The sequence below is a fragment of the Triturus cristatus genome, chromosome 1_2 (genome assembly GCF_964204655.1).
Source record: "Triturus cristatus chromosome 1_2, aTriCri1.1, whole genome shotgun sequence".
Taxonomy (NCBI): Eukaryota; Metazoa; Chordata; class Amphibia; order Caudata; family Salamandridae; genus Triturus; species Triturus cristatus.
The window spans coordinates 681953886-681972660 of NC_140580.1; the positions used below are offsets into that span (position 1 = coordinate 681953886).

At 47.8% G+C, this 18775-nt stretch overlaps 1 protein-coding gene across 1 annotated transcript in view; it reads left to right on the forward strand.

Moving 5' to 3' along the window:
* The window catches only part of NRG3 (neuregulin 3), a 1803861-nt gene that overhangs the window by 570186 nt on the left and 1214900 nt on the right, over nt 1-18775 (forward strand). The window lies entirely within an intron of this gene.

Below are 18775 nucleotides of genomic sequence, written 5' to 3' on the forward strand. Positions count from 1 at the left end.
TGGCCCACAGCACAACTAAAGGTTCCGGTAACAAGCACACCGCACCACTGCAGGACAGGCAACACACTCCATCCTCACCGAGTGCAGCCCCCGCATCCAGTTCTCAGGCGGTCACAGGGCAGGGTCGTCGGTCACATCAGTGTTGGTTCCGGTAGATCTCACTCCCCAGGGCAGGGCAGTACCATATGCCATAGGCACTCCACGTCCAGGGTCCCCGCAGCACACCAAGCTTCGGCTGGGGTTCGTAGGCCCAAGTCCACAGACTCTGAAACACACGGCACCTCCGTCAGTCAAGAGCGGTGTCGCCGCTCAGGAATCTAAACGGGCCACCAACAGATGCAAAAATGCGGCGTAAGCAGCAAGCAAGGCAGCTGGAGGGCACAGATCGACGTAGGTGCGAACTCGCACCGCGAACCACCCTGAACGGCCTCAGCCCGCCTCCAACAGGCTTGATGATGCCGCTCTGCAGAACTCTGGCTGCGGGGCACCCAGCGACCCCAAACGTCAGGCATAGCTGCACCAACAGTCCAGCAGTAGCTACCAAACAGGATTAAGCCATCCGATGCCTCGATGGCGCACATAATTGCAGGATATTGCAGGCGGCTGCTGGAGCTCACTCAGGCTGTGGCCACCTTAGAGCCAGGCAAGCCACGCCCCATACAAAAGTAATTCTTGTCAAAATATATATACTACATGTTTGAGTAGATATATATTACACAGCAGTGATTGCCACTGTGTAGTTCTAGTTACGTCAGAGTTTCCATGGGAAAATAGTTTTTTTTTTGCAGATGGTGTTTGATGATTCATCACAAAGCTTGCCAAAAAACTAAAGTTCACCCACCTCCTCTCCTTCCTTGAAAGTTTCAGGGTGATCTGTCAAGCAGGGACTGAGCAAATGGGGGAGTCCCAAAATGCTTTTTCGCCAAATTCCACAGGGAATTTTAGAGAGCACTACAGACAAAATGGCAGAACAGAATTACACCAATTAAGCAGAAAGCTGGATCTTTTCCCAGAAAGCATGCCTTTGTGAATTGTTGAAAATCTGTTCAGTAGTTTTTGAGAAATGAAGGTTCAACAATTGTAGATATATGGATGTGGTTTTATGAACAAAGGCTGTGCACAATGACAGGTTGTCCACCCGCGGGGGGGGAGGGGCTGGCTGGCCGCAGGGTCAGTCTAGTGTATACAGTTAAAAGGTTTGCTCAGTGAGGGAGTTGTGTGAATATGATAAAAAAGGCAGAAATTCACTGAAAAAAAACAAAGGTTAAAGTTACTTTAAAGTTAGATATGATAATAGTATCTAGCTTTACATTTAAAAAACTCCTAGAAATTCAAAGAAAAAAACAAATGTTAAAAAGCTGTTAAAGTTAGGCCATGTCATGAGTGATGTAATATGTGAGATCATAAGCAGTGCATGCTGGGGGTACATTTGTAGTTAGCTAAGTAAACAATAACAGATGAATTTCAGTACTTTTTTGTTTTAAAGGTTTTTATATTATTAAAAATCCTAACCCTAACACCATTTTAACCTTTTTGTTTCAGTGCATATGGTTTCAAATAAAAACATAAAAAATGCACATATAAACACGTTATGGTTCGGACTACATTCCATAACTTGCACAACAGTCATGCAATTCATCACTTGCACACTATGTGCATGCAGGCCTTGCACAATTATTGTTCTCCCATTTTTAAAAATAATGGGTACATTATTTTGGAATATTTTCCAATGTTTGTAATTCTTTTTAATTGTGATTTAAAACTGCAGAGTTATACACAAGTTTTAACCCATTAACTTTTTTAAAGTCTTATATATCTAAGACCACTGAACAGATTGATTTCAAACCAATGAAGGCACGTTTTCTAGCTGATGTTCAACTTTCATACCAAGTTTGGCATACATCTGTTCAGTGATTTTTGCTGTAGGCACAAACATTTCCTGTGAGAGCTATGTGAAGACACAAGTTTTTACATCCACCCCCTAATTTGTTTCAGCAAAATTGGCAGGCAGACTGAACTGGCTAAGGCAAGAGATTAGCAATTTTGGTGCAGGTCCCTTCACGGGATCAAAGGTTATTATCAAATCAAAAAAGGCCTTTTCCATTGAAAGTACAGTTGACCCATAACTACAAAGTGGTGCCGGCCAATGTGCAATACAGAGACACACACGCACGCACACACACAACATGTTCAGTCTGGGTTTCATCTATATATGATTATGCATAGATTGTCTAGAGGATAAATGGCAACAATGAAATACTGAAAGACAAGTCAGGTGAAAACAGTCTAATAAAGACATTTTAGTTTGGAAAAATCTTAAATGGGAAGATCTGAGGGAGATCTTGGTCTGGGAGCACTATTCATTTAAAATCAGCCAGTGGGGATCTAGAAGGTAAACAAAAACAAAAACAGTAGCGGGTCGCAAGCATCAGATAGTAGACTGCTCGCTTAAGAAGGATAGTTCATCAAAGAGAGTTCATAGGAAAAGAGGCATAACATCATAATGCCCCCCCGTGCCCATTCCAGGATGGCACGCATTCTTATGTATCTGTATTACCAAGCACAGCCAACAGTCGTGGTATTTTCGTGGTTGTTGTTGGCCTCAGTTTATTAATTATTACATACCTATACATAGGCAAATTCCCCTGGACACACTTTTTGTGGCCAGGGTCATAAATCATCATCATGAACCATTGCAAATTCGGTATCATACATTGTTAGTTGCTCATCATAAATCATGGGTCATAAATCATTGGTGTATCGTAAAACATGATGTCACAATCAGTCATCATTTTGTTGTCATAAATCATTCTGCATGATCATCATAAATCATCAGCCATAAATAATTTGTTGGTCATAAATCACTTGCTTGTCATCGCTCATTTGCATATCATAGGGTCGTAAATCACCCTGACAGTTCATAGATTGTTCTGTTGTTTTCCATGCCCCTTTGTGTGTAGGGCGTAGCCGCTTCCCAGAGTTAGGCCCCAACTCGCTACCTTGCTAGTCTCATTTGTGCCATGCCGTCTGGCGGGGGCTGGGCTGCAAGCCCCATCTCCATTTGCTACACCCTTTTGTCAGCCCTACTCACCCTGCCGTAAGGCCTCCCAAAGAGGACACCCCTCCTTATACACACTGCCCTGTCGGTGTGCTTCCATAACCAAACCAATGTACCCTTTGTTTCCGCCAGCACTGCCACGCTGTTGTTGCATAGTTGTGGGTGGGTGGGTCTTGAAACTTTCGGTGCCGCTCCCCAGGTCCAAGATGCAGTAGTGAGCTGCAATATGGGCAGCGTCGCCTTATATCCCCCTTCTCCATTTCCGCCATAGCTCTTGCGGGTGGGGTGCCCCTGATTGGGGATTCAAACCATCACCTGGCCGCACCGTAGGCCGGTGTCCTGGCGCCTCTCGGGCGCAGGTTTGCCGCACGGATAGTGCCCCCCCTCTTCCTCGGGGTGCTTCCCGGTGGCGCAAACCAGTTCCTTGCCGGGCTCTGGCAGCTGTTATGGCACCGCCCATTAATACCCCCTTCGGGGGCGGCCTCTGCTATAATAGCTGAAAGTCACAAATGATATAGAAGTCAAGAAAGCACAGGAATGTTCCGAGCCTGGCAATTTCCACTGAGTAAAGTGTATTAGATAAGAGGACTCATTAAAAGCTTGGCAAGCTGTGGTGATTCTGTGATTCAGTAATGGCAACTTTAGGTAGGAGATGATGGTGCAGACCAGGATATTAACAAAAATGCAGGACAGTTGTGAGGTGCTTCTTTGGCACAGCCGTTACAGTGCTAAAATGACAATACATGAGCATCAACAGTGTCGCACGCTGGCATGTGTGCAAAGATATAAGTGCGTGATATTGAATCTCAAGCATATGTTATGTGCGTACCTATGTATGTATGCACGTACGTTTGTATGTATGTGGTGTGAGTACAGTTTAAACCAAACCAGAGGCAGCAAGATGCTGTTCAGAGTCAAAAGCAAAGGTACAAGCTCACTGAGTGGTAACTGGTTTGTAGACTGTTACTCTTTCCTGAAGCAGAGTGAGGTTGGGCGGCCCTGATGTGTTGTGCAAGACTCTTCTAAGAAGAGGGAATCATAGCAGCCGCACCATTTGATAAGTCAGGCTAATCTCACTGTGAGGCACGGATGCCTCAGTGTGTGGTTATCAGAGTGAGGGACGGGCTTCATGGTAAATGTGTGTTAATAACGCAGCGTATATTTTCTTTAAGAAATCAGGGCGGGATATGAGCTAAGATTTTTGGATAAAGTACTGCACAAAACACGTTGGGTCATTTTTTGTGAATACTAATTATATTGTTGTGAATATTTCGTTAACCCACTAAAATGCATCTTTTCTCATCTTTCCAGAAATTAAGAATATAATTTGCATGCACGTTATTGTGGAGTTCTTTGGTGGCACGTGGGGGTAGGGGAGGCCTAGGGGCATGGGATAAATAAGGACACGACAGCATGGGGTTACTGTGTGGGCCGAAGACCTCGAGCGGTCTCGCGCCCCTTTATTTATACCGTCGGGCGTGCCCGCCCTCCGGGTGCGTGGATGCGTGAATGGCGTGATGGAACGGGCCGGGTGGCTCCGTTACCACATCCCTCCAATCTTTCAGATACAGAGATCATTTCTCGCTGGACAGTTCAGTTCTTGCGCACGCCACGCAAAGTCTCTCAGTCTCTTACTAGGGGCCGGGTTTGGCCGAAGTCCATACGGCCGACTCCGTGGAACATCTCCTCGGCCATTGGGCGCCTCAGCCTCGGCGGGGGCCCCGCCTTCTCTCTCGTTCGCCCCGGGCAGTGGGGGTGCGTTCTGTGACGGGCTTGCCGGCAATCCTGGTGAGCCGCCCCCCTCCGGGGCCTCAAGCTCTTCCTCCTCCTGGTCGGTCTCGGGGACGCCAGATGTTATTCGTTTGAACCAAGACACATTTCGCGTTACCGTCCGCGTCCCTCTCCTGGCGGCCACCATGGTGCCGCGCACCCCGGTCACTTCCCACACCTCCGGTTCGAATGGGGTGCGATACTTCCAATTCGGGTACCGGTCCTTCAGGATGACCCTGTCTCCCACCTGGAGACTCCTCCCCCGGGCTCTCCTCTTCAGACTGGCTTTCTCGTTGGAGGTCCGCCGTCTTCCTTGCGCCGCCTCTTGGTCTAGCGGCGTGGGCAGCCACACATGACTCGCCGGGATATTGTCCCTGGGGGCCTTCTTGAACAGAAGGTGCGCTGGCGCACACCTGGTTGTACAGTGGGGGGTCCGCCGGTAGGCACTTAGGAACTGCGAGAGGCACTGATCCGCATCTTCTCCTTGCTCGACTCCAATTCTCAGCGCCCGGTTCATCGTGCGCATGAAACGCTCCACTTCCCCATTCGCCTGGGGCCACTGCGGGGTAATTTTCCTGTGTCTGACCCCTCGAGCCGCAAGGTATTCCTGGAACTCTCGCCCTTGGAACGGGGGCCCGTTGTCCGATCGGACTTCCTCTGGCAGGCCCATCATGGCAAATATGCGATCTAGCGCCGCTCGCACCTGGCTGAACGCCGTCGATGACACTACTTCCACCACCGGGAACTTGGAGTGTGAGTCCACCACCACTAAGGTGTGTCGCCCATCCGGGAACGAACCAAAGTCTATACTCAGCTTGGACCAGGGTTCCAGACAGGGTTCCTCCGTGATCACTGGGTGAGGCGTCGGTTCCCCCCCCGTGATGTTGCACGAGTGACAGCTGCGGATGGCTTCCTCCACCAGCGCGTCCATCCGCGGGAACCACACCTTGCTCCGCAGCCTTGCCTTGGTCTTGGAGATGCCTTGATGCCCTTGATGTGCCAACCTGACCACCTCTCCTTGGAGACTCATCGGAATGACGAGGGTTGCTCCTCGCAGGACCACCCCGTGCGGCCCCTCGCTGAGTTCACTCCGCGCGTTCCACACCTGCTGTCGATGCACTTTTTCCTCTTCGGTGAGGGCCTGCACTCCATCTAGGAAGTTCCGCCAGTGGTGGGTCGCCAGCGTGTGCTTCACCTTCACGAGGCAGTCGTCCAGTTCCGTGGCTTTGCCGATGTCTTCCAACGTAAGGGCCACCGGGCATGCAGCTTGCGACACTAGGCGGACGAACTCCTCCGTCTCCGCCTCCTCCGCCTGATCAGGGCGCGCCGGCTCCGGGTGGCGGGACAGGAAGTCCGCTGGGTTGCTGGCCCCTGGTCGGAACACGACCTCAAATCGGTACGCTTGTAACTGGACCGCCCATCTCTCGATCCTCGGGGGCCCTAGCCTCGCCGTGCCAGCGAAGAGCGGAACCAGGGGCTTGTGGTCGGTGACCACCCGAAAGTCGTGCCCGTACAGGTAGAGATGGAAGTGTTGGCAGGCCCACTTGATGGCCAGCGCCTCCCGCTCGATCTGCGCGTACCTCATCTCCGTCGCCGTCAGAGCCCTGCTGGCATACGCGGTCGGGACCCATTCCTTCGCCTCCGTCTCCTGCATCAGGACTGCGCCCAGCCCCACGGGGCTCGCGTCCACCACCACCTCTGTCCGCCGGTGGGGCCTGAAGTACGCCATCACCTTGTCATCGATCAGCGCGTCCTTGACCGCTTGGAACGCCATATCTTCCTTGGCCGTCCAGGTCCACGGATGACCACTCTTCGTGAGAAGCCGGAGCGGCTCCGACAGGGACGCCAGATTGGGAATGAACCGCCCGCAGTAGGTTGCCATCCCCAGGAAGCTCCTGACCTCGGTGGCAGATGTGGGCCTCGGGGCAGCGCGGATCGCTGCCGCTTTCTTCGGATCCACTCTCAGGCCTTCCCTCGAGAAGATGTAGCCGAAGAATTCGACCGACTCCTGGTAGAAGGAGCACTTGGCCTCGTGAAGGGTGAGTCCACTATCCGCCAGCCGCTGCAGCGTGTCACGCAGATGTCGATGGTGTTCTTCCAGAGTTCGTGAGAACACTAGAATGTCGTCACTCAGGTTGATGACTCCCTGGAGACCTGAGAGAGTCTCCCGTATGGCGTTTTGGAAAACTTCGGCCGCTGACGAGATTCCGAAGCTCAACCGCTTATACCTCCGCAGGCCAACGTGGGTGGAGAAGGTGGTAATGTTGCGGCTGTCGGGGTGGAGCTCAAGCTGGTGGTACCCCGCGTTGAGGTCCAATTTCGTGAACCACTGTGCGCCGTTGAGGTCGGCCACAATATCGTCCATGGTGGGCGTGAGGTGTCTTTCGCGCTTGACTGCCTTGTTTGGGAGGCGCATGTCTACACACAGTCGGATGGCGCCGGGTTGCTTGGGTTTGGGCGCCACGACCAGGGGGGACACCCACGGGGTCGGACCCGATACTTTCTCAATCACCCCCAAGTCTTCCAATTTTTGCAACTCCTCTTCTACCTGTGGTCGCAGGAGGAATGGTATTCTCCGGTGACGCAGCGCCATGGGCCGGACCGTCGGGTCCACGTGTAGTCTGAACTGCTTTCCGCGTAGGCATCCTAGACCTTGAAACAGCATCGGAAAGTCCTTCAGTATCTCCCTTGCATGCAGATCGTGCACCTGATTTGCGAAGAATACCAGCGCCAGATCTTCGGCGGTGTGGCAGCTCAGCAGGGTGCCCCTCTTGCCTTCCGCCACGTGGAATGTCGTGGCCAACTTCCGGCCTTCGCTGACGACTTCAACGTCGATCACCCCTCGTAGAGACAGTGGCCGGTCACTGTCGTACGTGAAAATTTGGGCTTTGGAGGGTCTCAGGGGTGGGCGTGGCGACAACCTCTCATACTGGCAACTGTCCATGACGTTCACCGACGCCCCCGTGTCAATGAGAGCACTCACCGGGGACCCGGCCACCATGATGTCACACATGGGCGGCGGTCTTCTCCTCGTGCCTTCCCGGCCTACGAACGACACGAAGAAGACTTCCTCTTCTTCTCCCTCTTCATCGAACTCTGGCTTGGAGTTTTCACGCAGGGCGGCGGATTCCTCCGCGGTCAGTTGGTGTACACGCGCCGTTGCCCCCCGTGGGCCGGAAGCACCACCGCGCCCCCTTCGGCCACCTCTGCAGACCTTCGCAAAGTGGTTCGCTCGGCCACACTTCAGGCATGTCTGCCCCATCGCGACGCACCGGCCGCCAGGTGGGTGACCCAGGCCGCAGTTGCCGCACGTGCTGCCCTGTGGAGCTCTCGCGGCTCCTCGCTGTTGACTCGGTCGCTTCTGCAGCGCGTCCACTCTCTCTTCCTTGACCACTGGCGGTTTCGGGGCAGTCGCCGGCCGATTGAGGGCCGCCTCCATCGCATCCGCCCGAGCATTGGACAGCTCGTGAGACCGGCCTAGGACCAGGATGTTCTCAAGGGTGATGCCTGGCTCCCGCAGGATGAGACGTCGCAACGGGACCGACCTGCACCCTTGTATGAGTTGAGCCCGAATCTCTGCCCTCTGGTCTGGCAGCACACAGGACAGCGAGAGTTTCCGCAGGCGTGCATAGAAGACGTCAATGCTTTCGTTTTCTTCCTGTCGCGCCTGGCGAAGCTTAAACCACTCGAAATCAGGGTTCGTTTGGGGATCAAAATGGCGGTTCAGGGCCCTTATGGCGCCCGCATAGTCGTCGTCGTTCCCCCGGTCCGGCAGAGTTTCGAAGAGGTCGTACAGCTCTTCACCCCCGTAGCACATGAGGAGAGATCGTTTGACCGTGTTGTCCGTCTCCCGCACTCCGACAAAATAGTGCTCCAGCCGTCCGATCCATGACCGCCACCGCACTGCCGCCGTGGAGGGGTCCGACAATCCGCTGAATGGCGGCAGCGGGGCCACCGCGCTGTGTCCAGGCGCGGCGGCCGCGGGCTGCGCGGCGGCTGCCGGCGGAGGCTGCCGCGCCGTGCCACTTCCGCTGGGGGCCGGGGTCGTCATGTTCGTCACCCTTCACTGCTCGCGCCCCCAGACCGTCGCTGCGTGGCAGGCGTCCAGGCGAGACCTCTGCTGCTGCTGGAGCTGCGCGTGGGCGAGACCTGCGCCGCTTGGATGCTGCGCGGAGGCGAGACCTGCCGGGTATTTTTTCTTGGAATGTGCTTTATTGGTCTCTCTCCCCCTTGGATGCTGCGCGTAGGCGAGACCTGCCGGTTTCCTTCCTTTTTTTTTTTCTCTTAGACTGGCTTCAGTCGTATCACTCCCCCTCAGGCACCGCTGAGGACGCCTCTGCTGCACACTGCCTTCGGGGCCTTCCCCGGCAGAGCTAGAGCCAGCCACGAGCTCACCTGCAGAGCGCCAGCTGCCCTCCAGCGCGAGGACGCGCGCGGCGAGGTCCTCCTCGTTCCGCCTCTGCGGAGAGCGTCGGGCACCCCCCCAGGCAAGTTGTTGGTGCCGGAGAGGCGAGGCGCGGGTAGGCTCCGCCCTCGTCGCCAATGTGGAGTTCTTTGGTGGCACGTGGGGGTAGGGGAGGCCTAGGGGCATGGGATAAATAAGGACACGACAGCATGGGGTTACTGTGTGGGCCGAAGACCTCGAGCGGTCTCGCGCCCCTTTATTTATACCGTCGGGCGTGCCCGCCCTCCGGGTGCGTGGATGCGTGAACGGCGTGATGGAACGGGCCGGGTGGCTCCGTTACCACAGTTATTATGTGTTACAAAAACCGAGTCCAAATTAAAAATCGTTGCAAATTTTCAAAACAACGGCACACATGTACATCTCTGACATTGCGCCCAACCTCCCTCAGAAACCACCCAATAAATTCCAACCACAAATTTCTCTCATGTCCCTCCATCTCTACCCAAACCCAGGCATACGCGCGAAATGCAGAACGCGTCCAGGGTATCGAATTTCACAAGGGAGTCAAAATTGGCGAAGTTGCCAGTCGCCCAATGAGAGTGATGGATTTACATGTGCTAGAGGGCCCGTCAGCCAGAACTGATTACACGCCACAATGCTGCTTTATTTCATTGATTTATCAGCGACCGGAAAATGTTAGAGTTAGTTCAGTGCAGCAAGACAAAGTAATTTACTTCCAATTACAGGAGAGGAAATTCAGCAGAGCAGTGCATTACCCGCTTGGACACATGTGCCTGCATGGCATTTGTAGGACGTGGAATTATGAAGAAAGCTGCTGTATGCCTATTTATGTAAAAGCAATCTAGGTAGTTTATTGTCCACTGAATATCACCACTCCAAGGGCATGTGGCATTGATTGAAAAAATGAATGCTACTCTTCCAACGTTGCTTCTTTTAATTTACTGTGTGCGAAAACGTGTCTTTATATGTTCAAGGTATTTCTATGTCAAGGACAGGTGTCTATCACCAAAAAAGCGCTGATAGCAGGCTCCAAACACAGCAGCAGGCATTGAATTTTAGTGACTTTTCTGCTGTTTCGTTTTGATTTAATTTGTATTGGACTTTCCAGATGCAATTGATAGATTTCAATGTATAGTTTTTTATATTACGGATTGTCACTAGTATTCAAAACAATACATATGGAAAATTAGCTAATATCTTTCCCAGGGAACACTTAAGGAGCTTGTCCCTGTTTGTGCCAAGGTGAACTTTTATCGAGTTGCGCAGGGCACAAAAAGGGACAGTTCCCCCTCTTGTATATAACGCGCTGCCCCGTGCCCCTGAGGGCGGCACCTTACTGAAAAGTGTAGCAGCTTTTTAAACCAACTCTCCCTTCATCTTTCACAGTGCAGGCTGCTCTTGGTTTGCACTTAAAAGTGCACATCTTCCATTGGCCAGCAGAACAGACTATTCACAAAGGAACATCTATAGTTGGAAATTTTTAGCACTTTGAGTTTTGTCTACACCGAGGCATACATCTTTGTATAAATGTAATTAAGCACCTCCAGGCTGAGATTTAGGCCTAGTTGTAGGGCTACATATCCCTGCCCCCTTACATGAATATACATAAATATAGCCTGACCTCATTTCTTTTATGCTATGAGACATTCTGGACAACAGCTATCAGCTACTTTTGAGTTATGCTTCACGGTGTGTGTGCCTGTGAGTTGTGTTGTGTCTATAAGTGTTAGTACCACTGAGTTAGATGTGAGATGAGTTGTATTTTCTAAAATTAACAATGTCCATAGTTGTTTTCCCGTGCAACTACTCAATAAACTGATAAAAAAAAAAAACAATGCACATAGTTGCAATCTTCTGTCAATGTGCATCTGGTACATTACATTGTTCACAGTAAAACATAAATTAATAAACTACGTGAACATTTCAAACACCTATACAAATCACTTTATACACATGTCTACACAAAAACAAAATTTCTCAGCATAAAAACTCATGATGTTTCATAATTGTTCATTTCAGTTTTTAGCAGTGTAGGCATGACAAACATCACCAAGGGACCTGCTGAATTCTGTGAGAATGCGGAAACTAAATTGTCTGCAGTTTCAGTTTTTTCACAGATAATTCAAATCACCTGTAGTTAGTGACTCAGCAACATTTTTGTTTCTTTTAGATACATATTTCAGATTGGATTTGAATCAGAATAACAAGATGAAAAGGCACAGGCTGCTGTGGCGCAAAATAAAAAATGACACTTTTTTCTCCCTGTTGTAATTTTTTTGAGTTTGATGTATTTCCCTCAAGCATGTCACTCTCAAACTCTCTAAATCTATGAGATGATTTTAAAAGTAAATCATTCACACTTTCAGTGCTAGATTGAACTTTTGGGCAGCCTGACACAGCCACACAGCCAGAGTGGCCAGCTTGGAAAAGCCAGTGTGTGGGATGTTTTTTTAGTCAGTACTCGAGACCAAAAAATGGCCTATTTACCCGCCCTTTCAGGCTGGTGCATCTGACAGTGCCAGACTTCTAGACTGCACGGAAGGCCAATCTAGCACTGGGTGCTTTGTCAGCTGGGCAAGTCGATAGGAAGAATCTGTTTTGTTAATTGTCAGGTATTGGATTAGCTGTTCAGATGCAGGCATGGTATTGATCTGAGCTTTCCAATTGGGCAACTGTTCTTGTGTCAAGATGGTGACATTCTCTATGTCGAGGTTTTTCACCCTATGCATGCTGGAACACGACATTTTAAATTTACTACTACAGCTATGGTTCTATAGGTTGCGTGGTGTGTTTCTTGAAATGCAGGACTGTGTAACCAACACCGTCAGGATCAGTTGACAGCTATGGGTATCCATATTGCACCCTGTTAGAAACTGGGGTTTTACCCTGTCCCTGTAGGAACCACAAACATAATCAAGGTAAATAAGATTAACAGCTTAAATTTGCTTGTGCTCACCCTATGGCATCTTGGCACAGAGCAGGAAGGCTTACTTAAGAGGCAATGTGTGAAGTATGTGTGCAACACTTCAAACAGTAATACAGTGAAAACACAAAATGACTCAACACCAGTGTAGGAAAATAGGTTATGAAGACGCAAATGACAAAACTCCAATAAGTAGAAGTTGAGATCTGAATTTTTAAAGATTAAAGTGAAAATAGCGCTTAGAAGCAATAAGCACCTCTGGGGTTATCTGGTCACTCTGGACCGAGGCAAAGTCAAGAGTTCAGGATGACTGAGATGGAGTGCAGGCTGGATACTGGAGCCATGCAAGGCCCGCTGAACAAAAGTACTTTAATCCTGGTCACAACAATGAGATGCAAGGTGCAGACGATCGATGCATCAGTGTCGATCCCGGAGTCCAGGTGATGCTCTAATCTTCTTCATGCAACAATGGCGTTGCACTGGTTACAAAGACTAAGCGCCGGTTCTGAGATGTGTTCGTTCTGAAGCCGATGCACCGGGTTTCCACATTCAGTTGAGGTGATGTATCAATCGTTTCTCTGCAGTGCCGACGATGCTGTGGTTCCCATGTGTTGGTTCCAAGGGCGATGAATTGTTCCCAAGTTCGATGCCCTGATTCGGTTCCTGCAACACCAGCGATGCATCGATTCTGCTTCATGTAGAAGAGGATGCGTTGGTTCCACTGGAGCAAGCACCTGGAACCACTTGCAATGGACCAGGTACAGGATCAGGTAGTAAGGCTTTGATATTTCTGAGTCTTAAAACAGGAGGTAAGCCAGCATGCCCTTGGAGATCACTCTGGGTTCAAGCAAGAGTCCAGTTCTTCTTCAACAGGGCAGAGGGTAGGACGCAGCAGGGCAGAAAAGTAGTTCTTCCAGAGCATCAGTCCAGCAGATTGCCTGTCCTTGTAGGAACACAGCAGTCCTTCCTCTTGGCAGAGTTTCTTCACAGGTCCAGTAGTGTCTAATTTGGTGCAGTCAGAAACAAACTACTGATACCCAGTTGTGCCTTTAAAGTGGAGGTGACTTAAAAGAGGGGCTTTGAAGTGCGCAGAGGGACTCCCTCCCAGCTTTAGCTCAAGACTTTTACAGGGGCATATGCAGCCCTTTGTTTGAGGACAGGGCACTGCTTATTCAGTTGCATGTGTCAGGTCCTCCCTCCCATTCTGCCCAGGATGACCCATCAGGATGTGGATGGCCAGTCAGTCACACCTAACCTTCCTTTGTGGGTGGTTGTCTAGATGAAATGCACAAAGTCCAGCTGTCACCCACCTCAGACATGTATTGGAGACAGGCTGCAAAGCAGTAAGGGCAGAGAAATGTCCGCTTTCTTAAAAGTGGGATTTCTAAAATAGTAATGTTAAATCCAACTTTACCAGTATATTGGATTCATCGTTACCATTTCAAAGATATGAAACATGATGCAGTACTGCAGGCCCACTAGTAGTAATTTATAGGCCCTTTGCACATGTAGTACACACTTCTTAGAACTTATAGATAAATTACATATACCAATTGTGGCCAAGTCAATCAAACCATGTTCTAGGGGAGAAGTGCATGCAATTTAACACTAGTTGGCAGTGGTAAAGTGCTCGGAGTCCTAAGCCTGGCAAAAATAAATCAGCAAAAAAGTGAGATAAACAGGCAAAATGTTTGGGGAAGACCACCCTAAGGCTGTAAGGTCTACTACACCTGCCACTGTTATATTTTGATTCCCTAATAGGCAATAAATGGACAACACGTGAATATGACAGTTAACATTTTTCTGACAACGGAATTAATTGCAAAAGGAGCATGGGTAAATTAATGACTACACTTACCACACAATCTATGGAAAGTTATTTGTGGCTCTGTAGATGGCTATTAGAAATGAATGCCCTTTGTGGATCAGATTACATAGACATGTCGTTGATTGCCACTGATTGTTCCATGGTTGGTGTTAGTATTCAAGACCAGATTTGACCTTCTATTCAATAGATTACAATATTTACATGATTGTCAAACATAGTAACAACTCCATTTAAGGATGAAAGAAAATGGTAATAATCCATCTTTTCCTGTAGCCACAAGGGACACAATTCCCTTAATAACTCTCCTGTTTACAAAACCAAGATCCATGTTGCCAGTAGGTCGAAGATGCTAGAAACATCGCATGCCACCTCATGTATTTAATCACTTTGAGAGATTAAACCAAATATGATGTTTATGTGATCTCCCATATGGACGCTTCATTTAAATCTGATACCATGATGTTGTTAGTCATCAGATTTTTTGTGTTCATAGGTGAGTGAAGTACAAAAAATTATGTATGAAAAATGCACTCTTAGTGAGCATTTGTCCTCATTCTTTTTAATCTTCCTTCTTTCCTGCCACATATACAAAGATACCTAATCCCAGTACAATTGTTGTTGTACATTCCTGACAGGAATATATTTAATTCTGACCTTTACCAATATGGTTGCATAAAATAAATTGTTCAAATATACACATTCACAAAAGTGCAAACGTTTCCACAAAAAAAGGGCTGGCTTGGCCAATTTTGATGTTTTCTTCATTCTAAAAGGGAGCTACCATAATAGTGCAGCCAACATCATATGTTTGGTTGAAACTATTTTATTAGCATTATGCATTTATTGTACTTATTACGCATATTTCAACCAGTAATCTGTGTATAGCAAAGTGAACCACTGCACAGTAAAAAAAGCATTGTAAAAACACCTTCCAATCATTATAATCAAGGGTGGCTGTATCGCATTTTACGATGCAGCACACGCAACGAAATCCGTTTTATTTATTTAAATGTGTACTTACCTCCGTTCATCCATATTCCGGTGTTTACATTTCCCCACCCTGCCCCTCCCCCGCCCGCCTCACTGCTTCACCGAACTCCCTCCACGAGCCGCTACTGATAGCAACAAAGAAAAGGGGAAAATATTGAGAGTAAGATTCAATGCAGGATAAACTACATGAAGATATCATTGCTTTTGGAATGTTTTGTCATAGCATGGTCAATTAGTTTACCTTTGTATAAAAGGACAGACTAGGTCTCTGTCTTACATATGTTTACCAGCCACAGACCGATTTTTCATTCTATCCGTCAATTTCAAATAACTTGAATATCTGTTATTGCTTCTTCTTAACAGTGCCCAGCCAGTAAAGTATGAGAATTCAATGGATAATCCATTGCCCAACAGCAGCAGCTCCGCCGCAGTGGCGGAGGAGTGTCACCCCACTGCCTGGCTCAGAGCCAGCAAATGTAAAATAAAACAATGTTCTTACATCGTTTTATTTTGCATGTGCCGGCTCTTAGCCAGCACTGTCGGGAGGGGCGGGCCGAGGCATTAGATGGGGAGGCGGAGTGCTACGTGCACTCCACTCCCTAAATGCTCATGTGTGTTTGGCTGGCTGTCTCAGGCTGACCAAAACACACATGCGCAGCAAGGTTTCTCCAGACCAGCTGCATGAAGAAACCCCCACAGACTCCCTGGTCTGAGTGGAGCATCTTTCTAGCCCGCTCAGGCCAATCCCCGTGCTGCTCTGAAGCACAAGAATTGGATGGGAGTCTGTCATAGGGGCTGCTGGGACCCAGGAAGAGGAGAGGCAGCGAGACGTGACGCTCGGGGCAGGCTGCGGCTAAAGGTACGTTTTTTTTCAATCTATTATTTGTACATTTCTAACAGCACCCCGTGCGAACCCACCCTGTGCTCCCTCCACCTGCCCCACTACTCTTTATTTGTGGCGGCCACCACTGTTGCCCAAGATTTAAATCCATGAGTCTCAGGTAACACTCAGGCAGACACTTTAATCTTTGAAACAAGTGAGCCCGAAGGCAATCTGCTATATCCTTTCCTGAACTACTGGATCCAAGTGCGTAGGCAGTTACGGGCTACCATCTTAAAATCTGTGTTTCCAAATTAATTACCACACACATTACCGCATTTACATCCCATTTCGCATCCACTTATTTTGCCTCCTTCGAGCAGCTAAGGTGCCTGGGTGAAAAGCTCTGGTGCAACACCAATTCCTTCCTGCTGTTAATTCTCGATGGGGCTGGAACGTCTGTTACCAGCATCACCAGGATGACAGGACACTCAAAATGATACCCTAACTTATTTCAGCTTTTAAACCACTTCTAAACATGCCAGAAGCTGTATTTTCATTTTATGTGAGTCTTACATCAGTTGCAATTATTAGAACTAATGATGTTTTTATTTATTTGAGCTATTAACGTTTATAGGGCTTTTAAAAAAAAATATTTGCAATCCAGTGTTAAGCAACGATAGAGTATGCATTCAGTTAAGCACTATAGCCCGATTACAGCTGTGTCTCGCTGTATCAAAGTCAACAGTTCTGACGTACAGATCGATTGCTTTTGCTATATCACTTACCATAACATCATTAGAGTAATTGTAAATGAACTATTCTTAAGACTGCATCTAGTTACCTTTATGATGTCATGGTAGTCCCCTTTATTGAAGCAATAATTATGGGATGTGATGTACCACATAGCGTCTACTACCCCCCTCCCCCCCATTTATCATGTTAACCGTGGCTAAGCGAATGCTTCTGATTTAAGGACATCTAGTCATAAATTTACTTATCCTTTCTCCTAGGTGGGTGGCATCCTCAATATTCATACTACTGTAATTAATTATGGAGTTTGCATTATATTATTGTGATTCTATTCTGCAGAAGTAAATAGTGTGATGAAGTGGAAAATCAACCTCTATATTCCTTGCCTATTAAAATGATTGACATTTTTTACTGCAAAATTTTGCCACGGCAGAAATAGTACAAATGTGGATTGGTGGCTTTTATCAAGATGCCATTTACCTCATTACTGAACAACAATACAAAGGTTAACGGGATAAGTTGCATATTAGATCAAGGAAGAGCCTCCTGCAATACTAAGCACCACATCATTTGACCAGTAATATATCCCCAAAGTTTCCCATACTCCACAGTAACTAAGGGAATACTTTAAGAAACTGTATTCACTATGTTAATTCCTCTGAATGCTCATGTTCATGCCACAAAAGATGTTTCAAGTTTCTGCTGTACAAATTGTCATATGTCTCTCCAAGAGGGAACATATGAGCTCAATCCACGTGCATCAGTTTTGGATTCTGATTTTCAAAGAATTCTATAAAGTCAAAACCAACATACTGATAACTTTAAAGTTAAAATGTCGTAAGGCCTGACCGCTTCTCGATTGATGGGTACCCAAGTGAGAGACAGCCCTCTCAGGTTTCTGTGGCAAGCTACAGAGTAAACCATTGTTTGGAAAACCACCAGATGTGGCAGGAAATTGGCATCCCTCAATAATACTTTATGGCATTGTCTTGCCTAATGGAATTCTAGGTTTCTGCTGAGATTTAGAAAAAAAACACATTTCATAATTTTTCTGGGAAGTTTGGCATAAGATGAATTCATATTCTTATTTAGTGTGCAAGTTGCTCGTTACCTGTTGCCCCTCTTTGACCTGTTTTGCCCTACATTTACATAACATTTGCCTGACCTCCTTAGACATTGGTTCTGCTATCCTGAGTGACAGCTCTGTATCATTGCATATTTTGAAAGATGGTGAGCTTATATATCAAAAACTTTTATTGTGTAGGATCTGGTACATTTAGACATAATAATAAATAACACTGTATCAAATCTACTGTCATGAACATCACATTGGCATTTAAAACAACGTTTAGAAAAAAATAAGTATATAGACCTTTAAGATCTTCACACATAACTCCGCACCTGATGCATTAAAAGGTTTTGCAGTTGCTTATCCTAAAGTAAGCAAAACCATAAGTTTCAATGTACAGCAGGTACATTGCAAGTCCCAAATTAGTTTACGAAATGTGAGGTGCACTTTGTGACTTCGTATGATCCAGAAGGAGCATGGGGTGTGATGGGGCATCCCTACACCAACAACAATGTTTTGTAATAGCAATTGAGGTCACAATGAATTGATATTGTAACGACTTCTTAAAGAGGGTGATGCAGCATTCCCAAAATGGGAACTGGCCATGAGAGACAGTGTCCACTATGTGTATTTGGGCTCAGACATTGGGGTCGGGGCACACAGCAATAGAGCATACAGCAAGTGAGAGGATGTAGCCAAAGGCTAGGGCGGTAGATCTCAAATCTGAGGAACCAGGGGGCATATTATCAAGACAGGCAATAAAATTATCGCCGCTTTAGCGGCAGAAAACTGCCGCTAAAATGGCGATAATGGGCTTGATAATATGCTCTATGGAATTCCAATTGAAGCCCATGTTAAATGTGAAGGATGTCTAACATGGGCTTCAATTGGAATTCCATAAAGCATATTATCAAGCCCATTATCGCCATTTTAGCGGCAGTTTTCTGTCGCTAAAGCGGTGATAATTTTATCGCCTGGTTTGTTAATATGCCCCCAGGTTCGAGTCTCGGCAGGGACGCTCAACATCCTGTGATCCTGGGCAAATCACGTAATTTCCCCATGCGTAACAAAAACAATTAATGTGTCCTTGTGTAACGCAATTGGTGCTAATGTAAAGTGCTCTGATACCTGATACCTT